Raw genomic sequence first — 14,589 nt, 5'->3', positions numbered from 1 at the left:
TTTATCACAAGCAGTGTCTATCTTTGATTCCCATAAACAATATTAACTTTACATACAATCAACAGCAGCAAAATCTATTGTTTAAAAGGTGACCAAAGGCATAAATACATTAATTACACCTCTTTATGCCTCCAGCCCCTTCCAAGTTCATGATTATCACAGGACAGTATGTGGCATCAGAGCTTCAACAGCCTGACAAGGGAGACGACACAGGATTAGGAAAATGAAGGGTTTATGTTCCAAACTGTTTCTCCAACTTTTTAGATCACTGCCTCTACCACAAAAAGCTTCCTACTTACAGCTATAAATGCCCAAGTCAATTTGCATACATCATATATATATATACATATGAACAGATACATTAAAAAAAGTATATACACACAGATTGAAGTTTCCAAACAAGTAAGCTTTAGAAATGAAGGTCGGGGGGGAGGGTGGTGGTGGGTTTGTTCAGATTAATTTATCAGATGAACCTGGAACATTTATTTCCAAAGGTCTCTACTCCAGTCAAACAAATATACCCATTTAACACTTTAATTACCAGTATCCTGCTTCACCTTTTGTTGCACTAAATCAATGCCTCAACATGCTCTCCTGATACACCTCATACCAACTTAAAAAAGTACTTGATTCAATGTGTCTACAGCTAAAGCTCCCGTTGTACTGGGAACATGAGTAGAAACATGCAAACAAATACCAGAGGACAATGTATAATCCAGAGTAGTAACATCCAATTTCTTTTTTTTTAAGCAAAGTACCGAAGTTATATTTTATTTGGAGTCCATCAACAAGGTTTCAAATGGAAGACTGTGTTTTCCTTAGCACACAATCAGAAAGAACAGCAAGATTTTTCCAAGACCAGTTACAGGTCAGCTCTGCCACAAATATTGCTTTCAAAGCTGACTAGATTTCATACAGCTGGGGGGTGGGGGGGGGGGGGGGGGGGGATGTGTGTGTGTAAATAAAAGTATTTGGGATATACAGAGAGTATGTAATTAATTCACTGAGCAAAAATAGAGCCATCCAGTAACACTAGAAGTAACTGGGCCTAGTTTTCAGTTCAAATGACAAAAGACAGACTTGTGAAATGCAATCAAATTGTGGAATAAATGAAAGCGTATCTAACGTGAAACTGAAGGCAGGATTAGGACCAGATGGACAAAAAAAGCCCAAAGACAAGTCAGAATAAATTCAGTAGGAGTGGGAGCAATTACAGAAGCAAAAACACAATTACAAAAGCAAAAACACTGAGAAGCAAGATCAGTCAACAAAGAGAGAGTAAATGAGAAACCTGAAAAATAGACACAGGTTAAAAAACATGACAAATAAAAAAGAAATTAGTTGAGAGAGAATACGACAGAAGAAACTACACAACGTATGTCAAGGAGCTTGTGATAGTACCAAAGATGTCCACTGCTGTTCCTTAACCATCAAACACACACATACCCAAGGGCAGCATAGTATCACGGAATAGGTGGATTGGTGGATAGAAAATGAATGGGATAATGCATTTAGTAACACTATTATTTTATCACCTTATTTGGGTATAGCTGTTTCTTTGATATCAAAATGAATACCTTGGAAAGTTATGAAAATTTACAGATTTGGGCTTTGTTGCCTGAAATCATACAACCAAAGCAATTCCCATATAACTTGACTAAATAGAGCAAATTAGGCTACTCAAACCAAAATAAAACCACCAAAGTATCCTGCTACACTGTTTTAATCAGGTAAAGCTTGAAGAATTAGAATGCCATGGCTGCTATTGAATGCATCACTTCTTACAGATAGTTCACTACTAAAGGAAAATACAAAACCTGATTTATTTATAATATTGAAAAACTTTATATGGTTTATCAAAAAAAGTAACAATCACCACTAATGATGTGCACCAATAAGAAACTAAAACACACTTGCCAATTAAACTGAGGTGAAGTGACTTGGGTGCAACACAGTAATAACCTGAATACATCAAAAGAAAAGTATGTTTCCAAATGCTAGAACAGAAGGCTGCTCTCTTGGGGAGTACAAGCAGCCAGTGACTTTGCAAACCCTATATTGCCCTTTAAACAGAACAATCTGCAGCTTAAAAGACATTTCCCTGAAATGGCTACAGCAGCAAAGGAAAACAAACAACACCTGAACAAGTGCTAAAACTATCCTGAATCTGTATACTACTCCTTCAAGTACATATCAGATAGTTAAAGCACACATAGGCTTTAAAGCAAGGACTTTTACAGTGTAAAATTAACAGCAAGTATTTACACTGAATAGCACATAGGAGTCTAAAACATCTCAGATATTCAGTAAAAAACTACAACACAATGAAAACCACGACCTCAGCTTTCTGAGCCAGAAGTATAAGAGAAGAACACCACCACGCAGAGTTAGCATAACAAGTTTACTGCTCAATACATCACTAGAAAACACTTTCTTTGATTAGACAAGCACAGTTACATCTACACGGCATAGATACCACTTCAGTAAATACTAATCTCTGAAAAGCTTCACCTCTGCATTTTTTTAGTTGTAATTAAGAAATCTGTAAGCACATCTGAAAAAACCAAACCAACCAATCAGACCAAACATACTAAATTTCTTCTCTTCCCTCTTTTAGACTATAAACAGTGAGTTCCAGAAAATTCTCCTTTCTTTCTTCCTTGGGAAGAATGTGCATCTCTGCTCTGGAGACCAGCAGTGGATCCTTCCATGGTTTCCCCATCTTGAAACATTCTCAGTATTTTCAAGAAAGCTCTTCCTTGGTCTCATCACCCAGTCTTTTTCCTTACCCGAGACTCTTACCTCTTCCCAGTGCAAGAGAATTACATGAAAGGATATATTCCAGACATAAATGTTGTATTTTTGCCATCTTTGGAAAAAGAACTGAACAACAAAAAAAAACACATGCATGTACACACATTTCTCAATTACACAGGAATAGAGCCACCCATCCTGGTCAAGGGGTGAAGAGAGCGACAGGCCATTAAGCATTTCTTGAAAGCATAAAATCATCAGGTTGAGGGTTACATAGAGAAAGGGTTCTTCATTTCTGCAAACCAAGCAATCTCAAGGAAACAGTCTTCCAAATATTTTAAACTGCCTAAATTAGGTATTTCCAAAATAATCCCTCTCTTAGGAAATTAACCTGAGTGAAAGATTAGCTTTGAAACAGTGTTTCTGCATCTCCTTTGCTTCATTCACTGAAACAAATGTGCTTACAATCCACAAGGATCAGAAACTCACATTACTAACACTGTAAAAAGAGAGTAGCAGCAGCAAGCTTCAACCGCATGGTTCTGAAGATACAGCTGAAATCTGCTGAAACTAATTTGTGTGTATGCCAATGAATTAATCTCTCACAGTAGAAGTGACTTGGTTTCTGTTCTATCCATATGTTATCCTTTTTCTGAAAAGATCAATCATAAGTTTCCTTCAAAGCACATTAGAAGATTCCACTCTGAAAACACAGAAGCATTATGGAAAAGGAAAAACTATGCCAATCGGCAGATCCTGTGAATATATTAATTTGACCAATTCCTCAAATTGCCTTGTGCTTGTTTCCTATTGTATTTGAGAAATATTTAATCATATCACCTAAATTATGAAAATTGCACATCTGTGAGGCACTCAAAAATCTTCACAAGTACTTTTCATAAAGTCTTTTTTTTTGGGGGGTGGGGGTGGTGAGGGGTTGTTGGAGTATTTTTTGAACATAGAACAAACTCAATCCAAAGAGAATGCTATGGACTTTCACTGATTTACAGTTCTGTAACTGCATTCTATCTTAGTTATGAAAGATAATGGCAGTATTAAGCAGGAAAATAAAGGAAATTTTTATTAAAAATCCATTCTCATTTTCAAAGCTACTCTGTGACTAATCTTCACTCACTGAAGATCACTTTCTGTAAAAACAGCATATGCTCCAGCAGGAAGGAAAGTTTCCATCAGGCAACGGGATGCAACAATGAAATGCCAAGATGCCCTATAGTGATGAAATGATCTACTTTTGTCAAAAGCAGGAAAAAAAAAAAAACAACAAAACACCAAAACCAACAAACCCCACAACTTCTAAGAGTAAAAAGAGACTCGATAAGGTTCTTGTCCTTTTAAGTATTTAAAAATCCTATTCCCACTCTTGAATTACAAAGGGCATGGCAACAGCATGTACTTTTCAGCATTTTTGTATGTAGATCTTAAGATTTTCTAGAGGACGTGCAAACACGTAAATTTAAGCCTAAGAAACATAAGACCATTCTCACAATCTGAGAACAGATTCAATTATTCACAGGTGCTGGAGGTCTGTAACAATCCAAATCACAAAACTCAAGACAAAAATACAGAACTGTATTGTACAGGACTGCAGTTAAGCAATATTACTGATCTCTGCAGCTCGCAGATTTCCCCAGAGTTCTACCCTGTACTCCCCATATACATTAGAATCCATTCACTATTGCGTTCTACTTATGAACAAGATTTTCCTAGAAATGAGGTTTATGTTCTGACCATGCAAAGAGGGGCGGAAAGGATCTGGCAGCTTTCCCCATTCCAGTCATTCTATTCCAATACAAAAAAAAATAAAATAAAGTTACCATCTCCTGTGTCTTCATTAAAAACACTGAAAGATACTTAAGTTAATCATTCATTAAGTCAAAAAAAACTAATCTCCCCAAAAGGTTCAGTGACCTTTTCTTATTTAGAGATACTCCAAAGATTTTTGTTTCACACACAGCCCAGAATCTACCACACAAACATGATCAAGGACCTAAAAATGCAGTACTATTCCTCCCCCCCCCCCCCCCCCCCTTAATGTCATACACAGACACAGGAGTTTGAAAGGATAGAAGATACAATACAACTAACATATCAAGAAAACAACCATCTTTCTTTTACCACTATGGCCACAATACAGTCTAGAATGATTCCCTCTCTGCACCTCACAAATGCAATCTGTACAGCAATTTACCTTAGGTGTACTTCAAAACATGCACTGAAGTAATCAACTGCAATATGAGGATGTTCAGCAGACTGCAACTAAAACTCAGTTATCATATTAGATGCACAGGATTTAGTCTGCTGTCATGATTTCAGTATTACAAATTTGATAGTTTTGCTTCAAGTTAAAGTTTACTCACAGTAGTTCAATAATAATATTCTTCCTCTGTGTAAACTACCAATGTATTCATTTATCTTGACTCCTGTTAGGAGCTGTCAAGACCTGCATTAAGATTATAATCCAAACTTTTACTACTGTGAATATCTATGATCACAGCAATTCATTGTAACAAGCTGAAATATATCAAGATTGATTTTCATGCTGAAGTGATTTAGGATGCTACCTTACCTTAGAGCTACCTGTTTGGAAACAAAATTTGAAAGCTAGCTTTAAATCACGTAACACAGCATGACAAATACTAGAATACAACAAAGGAAAAGTAGATGAAAGGCAAAAAAGGCTTCTCATCCTTCCTGATCCTAAATATCAAGATATTCTTCAGCTGGTTATTGTATCAAGACCTGCTGAACCAGCATTAATCTTGAAAAAAAACAAAAAAAACCTGAAACCAATAACTGAGTCTGCTTGCAGCGTTCCTCCTAATTTGTAAGGAGGACATACTGTTGGTTCATATTCAACTTTGCATTCACTGGAACTGTCAGGTCCTATCAACTGTTATTTAGACAGTCACTCTGTAGCTTGTACAAATCTGTAAGGCTATGCGTGCACATGGAAAACTGTACGTCTCCTTGCCAATCCTCAGAACATTTCTGCTGAGCCATTCCTCAAGCATATTAAGGTCCCTCTTGACTTAAGTGTTACTGTTTAAGTACACAACCCCCCCAAATCACAATACTATCATCTTTCCTCCTCAGCTTGAGATTGAACTGGCACTTTACTGGATTCTAGAGACAATTATTTAGGTCCCATATGGAAAAAATACAGACACACTGCTTTCACTTGTCTATACTTGGCTCCTGGGAGGAAATAACACATTATAAGACTCAAGTTCTCATTTGCATAAAACACACCAACAGCAGAGAAGGGAGGACTAGGAAGACTACAGCAGTCAGCAGGGCAACAAGTAGGGAAATGCAGTAAGTACTTTGGTTTCAGAAATAACCTACTGAAATTCCGATGATAAAGAGAACAAAGTCCATAGAATCTAACAACAGTTTGATTTGTTTTACACTGTGGAACAAAAACATACATATCAGTATATTAAATAAATTTCATATATTGAGTATCTGAGTCCCTAAGAGTTGCAAATTCAGTGCTACCAAGAAGATACCAAAGCTCTTTTTACTAAGACTTGGGAATTATTAAGAGTTGTATTTTTTTAATAAAGAACTCACCTTTCATAACCTTTATTTACTGAATGCTTAACAAACCCATCCAGAACTCTTACAGCTTTTAAATAAATGTTAAAAGCATCAAAAGAAAATAATTAAGAAAATTTCTAATTTGTGACTCAAAGAATGTTTCTGGGGTTTTTGTATTTTGTTTCGGCTGTTTGGTTTGCCTCTATCCCCTTAAACATCACTTAGGGCAGTCTTTTGACAAAGCAATGCTTTGCCATACCAAGTTTTCAGTTAAATAAAGGTAGAAGAATAGTGTTTTAAGGTTCCATAACGAAGAAAACTGCAGTCCAGAAAGGGGAGGAGGAGGAAGGAAAACACTGATATCATGTATGATCATGTAAAAAAAATGTTTCTTTATATGGTGAGAAGTGTAAGAAGGTAAAAAACAAAACCCACTGCGAAAAAGCAATGTTTTTCAGTAGTTACTAACAATACTTTGAAGATTGTTTTTTTACTTCTCTCTTCAAAAAGAGATTTTATACTACATTAGAACACTTAAAAAGAACTTATTTTTATTTAATTGCACATTTAATGTTAAAAGCCATTCACCACCCATGTCTACAGCCTAATTCGCATGCAAAACCAGAGGCTTTGTGTGACAAAGTGTCCTGGGCTCAGCAGTAGCAGTCATGTTTTTTCCTTTGTGGTAGCTGGTGCAGTGCTGTGTTTTGACTTCCAGCCTGAGAACAGTGTTGGTGAAGCCGATGTTTTCAGTTGTTGCTAAGTGATGTTTACCCTGACCAAGGACTTTGCGAGGCTCATGCTCTGCCAGGGAGGAGGGGAAGCCAGGAGGAAGCAGAGATGGGGCGCCTGACCCGGGCTAGCCAGGGAGGTATTCCATACCACAGCACGTCATGCCCAGGATGTAACTGCGAGTTAGGCGGAAGGGCTGGTAGACTGCAGGGTTGGAGGAGGTATGGGTCGGTGCTTGGTCGGGCTTGGGGGGCGAGTTATCGGTTGGCTGGTGGTGAGATGTTGTATTCTCTTCCCTTGTTATTTCCTTTATCATTGTTATTATTGGTGGTAGCAGTAGTGATCTGTGTTATACCTTAGTTACTAAAACTGTTCTTATCTCAACCCGTGGGAGTTGCATTCTTTTCGATTCTCCTCTCCGTCCCTCCGGGAGTAGGGGGAGGGAAAGAAGGGGGGAAGTGAGTGAACGAGTTACCTGATTGGGTTTAAACCACGACACAAAGCCCCTCCATCTTCTGGACACATCAAGGTCATATACATACTTCATGTACTCAAGATAAGAAGACACCAAACACTTTTACAGATACACTGCAGAATAAGTGCCCTATAACATACTACCCCACAGTATTTTCCTATCAATATCCAAGGAGATAGTTTCCCTCTCCCAAGGGTTTTTGATTCAATGATGGAACAGATGCACACTTCAAGATTTACCTAAGACAGATTTGTTATCCCCCCCTCAAACCAAAACTTAAGGTTTTCAAGCAGTTAAATTAGCATGTATTTACAGCAAAATATGCAAATTAATACCTACAGTTGCTATGCCCAGGCATAGCTAAAACAGACACCATTAAGCAAGAGAAGCAGAACTGGAAAGAACAATTCAAACTTGACCAAATCACACAATGCTACTAAACAAGCCTTATGAACTCTGCTAGAGAAATTCAGACCATACTTAAATTAGCAATGCTTCCCATTACTGGCTTACTGGTCAGAGAAGTTTAAATAAAACCCAAATACCATCAAACACCCCCCCCCAAAATTATTCAAGTAGTGAAAGAAAACAGCACTTGCAGCTTACTTTGTCAAGTAAATTCTGACTGTACATTATTTACATGGATAAAGAGAAATTCAAAAGTGTAGCTCTCCAGTACCTGCTCCACTTAAGACTGAAAGTCTAATGTATACGTAAACTACTCTTTTGAGACAGTTTGGTGTGGAAGATCAATGCATAATCCCTGTTTGCTAGTGGTTATGCTAGAAACCTGTTAATCCAATAAGAAACAAACTTACAACAGGAAAAAATAAACTGTTAGCTCTTCTAATTTTCAGCTTTCAGTGTCTACTTACGGAATTCTAAAAGTTTTGTCAGAAACACACTTATTTTAAAATAGTCAACGTAGAGATTCTTCTATATAAAGGAACTTCTAATACTAGAATACTTTCTAAATTGATGGCTGATGTATACACCACTTGCTCACACAACTGAAAATGAGTAAGAAATACACTTGCTTTTAACTGCAAGCTTTTCTGGCAAAAGCAGCACTTCAGTCAACAGTTACAGGTCAGTATTTCATCTTACTGTATAAAAAGCTTGGCAGCTGTGGCTTATTACATTAGTCAAGAGTCTACAAAAGATATTATTAGAAATAGTTTATCTGGCTTAAATTTGCTGAGAAGACCAATATTTGCATTCACCAGTAGATGACTGCAAAACATAGTTTGATGACTGACTCAAGCAGGAATTTAAATCCAAACTCTGTAATTTAGGAACAGTGCAAATACTGCAGAATTAACATACTCTATTAATACTTGTTCAGTCTGCAATCCTCCTACTTGCAAGTTGGAGTAATTTTTCTTGTGATACAATCATAAAATTTCACAAGCCTCTGCAAAATGTAATGATTTGTTTACAAACATGTCCCAGTAGGAAGAATGGCATTTTCAAAGTGGCAATTTTTATAGGGGTTGGGGGAAGGAGGACAATAGTAGGGAGTGTGACTTGCTCACTGTGATCACACAGTGTAACTGTGGCAATAGTTACTGAATGAGCTTCAGCATTGTGGTTAGAGAATAGAGAACTCCTGAAATCAAGTTCCACAACAACCTATACCCAACCTAAAACTGCTGACATCAAAAAAAGCAGTTCTGGCTAGACCCAAATTGTATGCTCCTGTCCTACATAAACCCTTTTTAGAGCCAATACGAACATCTGGTGACCATACTGACCCATCTCCCCAAGTAACAGTTCTGTGTTGAGACCATTTTCTGTAGTGTTAGACAAAACCTAGAGCCCCTTCTAAACCAACTGACCAGAAACAGACAAAGTTACTACTTTGGGTTGCAATGGCAGTACTGCAAATTGTACACTGGACACTGCAGAGCTACACTGGTATGCAGTACTCAGGCTGCACTCGAGCACCTGCTTCAGCTGGAGCTGTGGCACTACTTATCAAATTCAAAGTGCAGCTCCTACTAGACTCAAATTTGAAGATTTGCATACACCTACAATAAAATACAAATCATTGTATTGCCAAAACTTCAGAGTGAACACAAAAACTACACCAGACCCGTAAAACACTACAGACTCCTTGTTAACCGGCTTCTGACATCCTCTTAAAGGACACATTCTTTTATATCATGTTTCTTTTGGATTTGGGAATATTATTTAAAGGAACACTCAAATGTTTAAACACTGATTATTTCAAGGGTCTGTGTGCTCACCTTGAAGTGTACAAAACACTAACATACAGAACTGATCAGTGTCAATGTACCTCCACTTAGCTGCAAAACTGCTCTTGGCCTATCCTGCCACACTGTTCGACTCGGTGTACTCACTTTTGTGTAAGGATACAAGTGAGCAAGTAATTCCAAGCTTCACGACCAACCACCTTTCATTAAAACTCAGTACTAAGCAGACATGATGTTAAACATTCAGAGATGTATTTTATAAAGAGCTGATATAGCTGTCATACTAAGAGTAGTGCATACAGCCTCTCAACACATGGTTACAGCTACTCATGAGTGCAGCAGAAAACAATGTTATGGCAGAAACAGGTATTTCCATCATCTCCCCTTTTTCTAGCACCTCACCAGTCCCAGAACCAGTAATATAAGGCCAAAACAGAAAACTGAGCCAGATTAAAACCAACCAACCAACATACCTCTGCTCACAGAAAAGGTACCCCTGTACAGCTGCCTGCACCACTGTATGAACTCTAGTACCAAGAGAAAAAAAAAAAAACATAATATTCTGCTGCCTGTTAATTACCTAAAAGAACTAAAAATTCTAGTTCATGTAAAATATACAACTCCACTGCTGACATTTTCAAAACTTGAAAAGTTAATAGCTTTTTTGGGGTGGCTTTCTTTTTTTTTAAATGAGCACATTTCATTTTACTGAAGACAAATTAAATAGCAGCAATGAGCTCATGACAAGCATATCAGCATTTTTAATAAAAAAAATTAACCAAGAAAAAGCAAACAGAAAGGGAGAAGTGCTCAGTGTATTAGAAAAAAATCCTTAGAATGAAAAATTCAAGATAAGTTTCTAATGCCTTATTGACAGAAAAGTAAGTACCGGGGTTACTTGATGAAGTGTGTAAGGGCCCAGAGAGGAAGAGAGGTTTTCATCTGTGTCTGAAGAACATGAAAATTGCTTGTATTTTTTTTTTTACATTCAATACATGTCTAAGAACACTTCCATGTAATTGTTTGAAACACCACTTGGGTACAACAAAGAAGTTTTATCACGGTTAGTAATGCAAAGTTTAATACTGTAGGGCAAGCCTTTCCTCCAACAACTGAGAGAAGTTGCAATAAAAGCAATGACCAGTGAAATTGTTCAGAACAGAACCCCCAATTCCTGATAAGAGCTCACAGCAACTTACTCAGCACAATCCATTGTTTTTAGACATGATACACTCTTCAGCCCTTAAAGTAAATGGATTTTCTTTAGTATCCTTAGTCCTTTTTATTTACATGGATTTTCAGCATATCCCATATTACAGAAGTTGGCACTTACTCTTCCTGTTCAACAAGGTATCTTAATGAACAGGGTTTGTTTTCCCTCAAGTGAAAAACAGGTACATAGCTTCCTAAATAAACAGGGGTTTGTTTCTTACCACACAGAACCATACTTGACTTTACAATTTGGTGCAGAGATAAAACAGCAATAATACCAGTTAGCCGAGTTTCAAATGATAAAATATTTTGGTCTCCAGTATCCCTCTGCATCCAGAGAAAGCCTTACAAATTGTAACTGTGATCACTTAAATCATAACTGTGATCACTTAATGCAAATAAGGAACTGTGCCAAAAAGAGTATAAAGGCTCAAAGGACAGTATCAAGTCAGTAGTAGATCTAAACACATAAGTTCTGATAGTACTTAAGTTATTTAAGAAGTATTACAGTTCCTGGGTTAGTTTTTTGTTTGGTTTTAGGTTTGTTAGTTTGTATTATTTTTTTTTTAAAGCGAGTCCTCTTTAGTAAAGGGAAAGAAACCTGAAATAAAACCCTTTAAAATAAGCAAACAATAATGGCCTGGAATACTTAGACACCTTTCTAATTACAACTTTCACAAAATGCAGGCTTCTACTGTGCTGTAACACACTCAGGCCGTACCTTTTCCCACCACCAACTTTAATCTGCATTATCAGAAACCGAAGAACAATTTTAACTGGTATTTCATATTGCTGTGCATGAACTGCCTTTATACTAAAGATGCGATCAAAAGTAATACTGCACAACAAAAGAGAAAATAACTTGCTTGCTTCTCCTGGTAAATATATACTTCCTATCACATTTCAAGTTTCACAACAGAATGACTGGTACACCCAGACTGAATGTGGAAAGCTGGTTGAACCAGAAATTACATTCTATTACGTGCTGCGTAGTTTTTATAAACACTAGTTAAGTTTAGCACCATTTAAAAAATACGGAATCAGAGGTGCTCTCAACAAAACACAAAGAACTATTTAGCTATCAGTCTACTTCTCTGCTCTTACTTTCAGAGATTTCTCTGTAAGAGACAAAAACTAAAGTTCTTTTAGGGTTTTAATATTTTGAAATATCTTTACTACATCTTCTCCCAACCATTAAGCTCTAACAGTGTTCAGTTTAACTGAGATTTACTTCCTAATGACATTTGTTTGTTAACTATACCAGCCAAACCTGCACATCTGTATTTCTACTTTGTACAGAACTTTCAGTAACAAAAAGTATATATCAGGAAATAACAAATTTTGTAAAATTCACAAACATACTACAGATGAAAGTTTTGAGCTTGTTCTTACAACTTCCCTGCACAAAGATATGAGCAGTTCTCTGAATTATAAACTAGAGTACCATCTGGGCAAAGCTAAAATTATTTTCCTTTCCAGTGTTAGCGAGACAACCATAGAAATTCTCTGGATATTAACCCTATGGGGAGCAGATGCAAAAAGTGAAATATTTCACACGGAATCCTCTCAGTAAAAAGTTAAGCAGTATTCTTTTATTCCTACTCAACCAGAAGTCTTCCCTGCAATATTTTTTTCAGGCGAGCAAGAAGACCAGGACATCTGCCAGGGATGGAAACAAAACAGAAGATTTCTCATCCCCTCCTCAGATCAAGGCCTCCATTTCCTGCAGCAAAAGAATGCATTTCTAGTATCTCTATCTCAAGAGCTATCTAGGAACACTATGTTATTACTTGTGCTAACCCCTGCTAATAGCAGGAATATGGAACAGATAAACAATTTTCAATGCCAATGGTTCAAAAAGTTTGCTGCTGCAAAGATTCAAAGGAGGACCAACACTTCAGGAAACTAGGAAAGGTTTGAACAGTTTTTAGTAACTGACATTCAAGTTAAAAGGTTTTAGCAGCTCTAGGAGCAGAGTACTAAGTTAAACATATACTAGTTACTAGTATTTAGCAGCTCAGGGATTTGATTTTTAACTTGCATCTCAACATTTATTCCTCAAAACTGATGCCCTTCAAATCTGGTAGTTCCATCCACTTCTGAAACAGTCAAATGCAGGAAGGCTTTGGAAAGCTTATCTTCTCAACTGTAGGGGAGTTGGGCAGAGAACTCAAAACAAACAAAAAAAAAAGCTACTTTAACTACATTTTCGGATCTTAAGATTAAAAATGTCACAGCACAACTGAATGAGATGTAAAAAAACAGATTTTGCAATATATTTTATGATACCTGTTATTACATTAATGATTATGGCAGAATATGGCAGCAAACTGTTGAGAAGCAAAGTCAATTTAGCTGATAAACAGTTCAGGAGGAGAGAATCCCAAACTACTTTGACATAATATTGTTTGTATACTATAAGCTCTCCAACAAATATGTATGGAGTGCTGCCCTTCCTAAAGGAAGGAGAGAACACTTCTAATTCACAAAAGCAAAAAAGAGTAAACATCTGTTGCAAGGAGAGAGTTGAGGGACAAATGTCTACACAGGAAAACAGAGTCCCAAATACTAATCACAAATTGCAATTAAGGATATAACCGCTTACCTATGACAGCTTGTGTAGGACAAACAGATGTGCTCAAATGAGTAACGTTTCAAAACACTGTATCTGAAACCATGCATCTATCTACTCATAACCAAGAAGATAACAACAGGAGAGAAGTTACAACAATCTTCAAGAGTGCACAAGGTTTAATGAGCTCTCCCTAACAGAAAAAAGCTGGTTTGGTGGTTTTGCCTTTTTTAATTAATTTAACACATCCCCTAGGTTTCCTATCCATGTGATAATCATAGACTGGTGAGTCTCAACCAATGGAATGTGCCACCATATCATCATTAAAACCATCCACCCTTCCAGAATAAGCAGATGCCTGCTGCACATGGCTGCATCTACCCATAATGGCTAGGACTTCCCAAACCAGATCTTCAAGCAGTCATAACCCAATCTCCACTCAAATCAAAGGCGGACAGAAGAAAAGCAATATACACATAAAATAATAACAATTTCAATAACAGAAAAAGGCAGGATTGAGAGAGACCTCGGGAGAAGGCACAACCAGACAGCTACACAGGAAGCAGGCAAGAAACCTCCCAGCCCCAGCTTTCGCCGCGACCTGAACCCTCCTGCACACCCCACGCCGTGGGCCCGTCGCCGCAGAGCTGGGCTCTGCGTGGACAAGGTCCCGTACTCCCAAGGGTGCCCCCAGTCCGAGCAACACCCGTACCCTCACTACTGCACCTATGCCGCCCCGCTGCCGGGACGCGCCAGGGCTCGGCCGCTTCGCGAACCTAGCCGCTGTGCTTCTGGGCCGCGGCCTAAAAATGGCGGAGGCAGCCGCGCTTCCCACACCGCTCCCCGCCGCACCCGCGGAGCAGCACCGAGCCGCACTCACCGCCCAGCCGCTCTCTCGCACCCCAGCTCCGCGCCCTGCCGCCTCGCCAGTCGCCTCGTCCCTCCGGGCCCCGGAAGCCGCCACCGCGCCGCCACCTCACGAACCCCCACCACGGCCGACCGCCATCTTCCTTCCCCACCAGCGGCCGGGCGGTGCACGCACGCTTACGTCACCACGCTCGGCGGCA

The 14,589-nt window shown here is 38.3% G+C and overlaps 1 protein-coding gene across 3 annotated transcripts in view; it reads right to left on the bottom strand.

Moving 5' to 3' along the window:
• The window catches only part of WDR33 (WD repeat domain 33), a 62,964-nt gene extending 48,375 nt beyond the window's left edge, over positions 1-14,589 (bottom strand). Inside the window, exon 1 of one of the 3 annotated variants that reach the window (XM_062636580.1) lies at positions 14,403-14,589. The gene's annotated coding sequence lies outside the window, so the exon portion shown is untranslated. The remainder of the gene's footprint in view (positions 1-14,402) is intronic. The other 2 variants (XM_062636578.1, XM_062636579.1) reach the window with 2 other exon arrangements.

This window comes from Pezoporus occidentalis, unplaced genomic scaffold (assembly GCF_034315485.1).
Source record: "Pezoporus occidentalis ecotype Australia unplaced genomic scaffold, CSIRO_AGI_Poc_V1 ctg482, whole genome shotgun sequence".
Classification (NCBI taxonomy): domain Eukaryota; kingdom Metazoa; phylum Chordata; class Aves; order Psittaciformes; family Psittacidae; genus Pezoporus; species Pezoporus occidentalis.
This window is presented reverse-complemented; position numbering and strand designations above follow the sequence as displayed.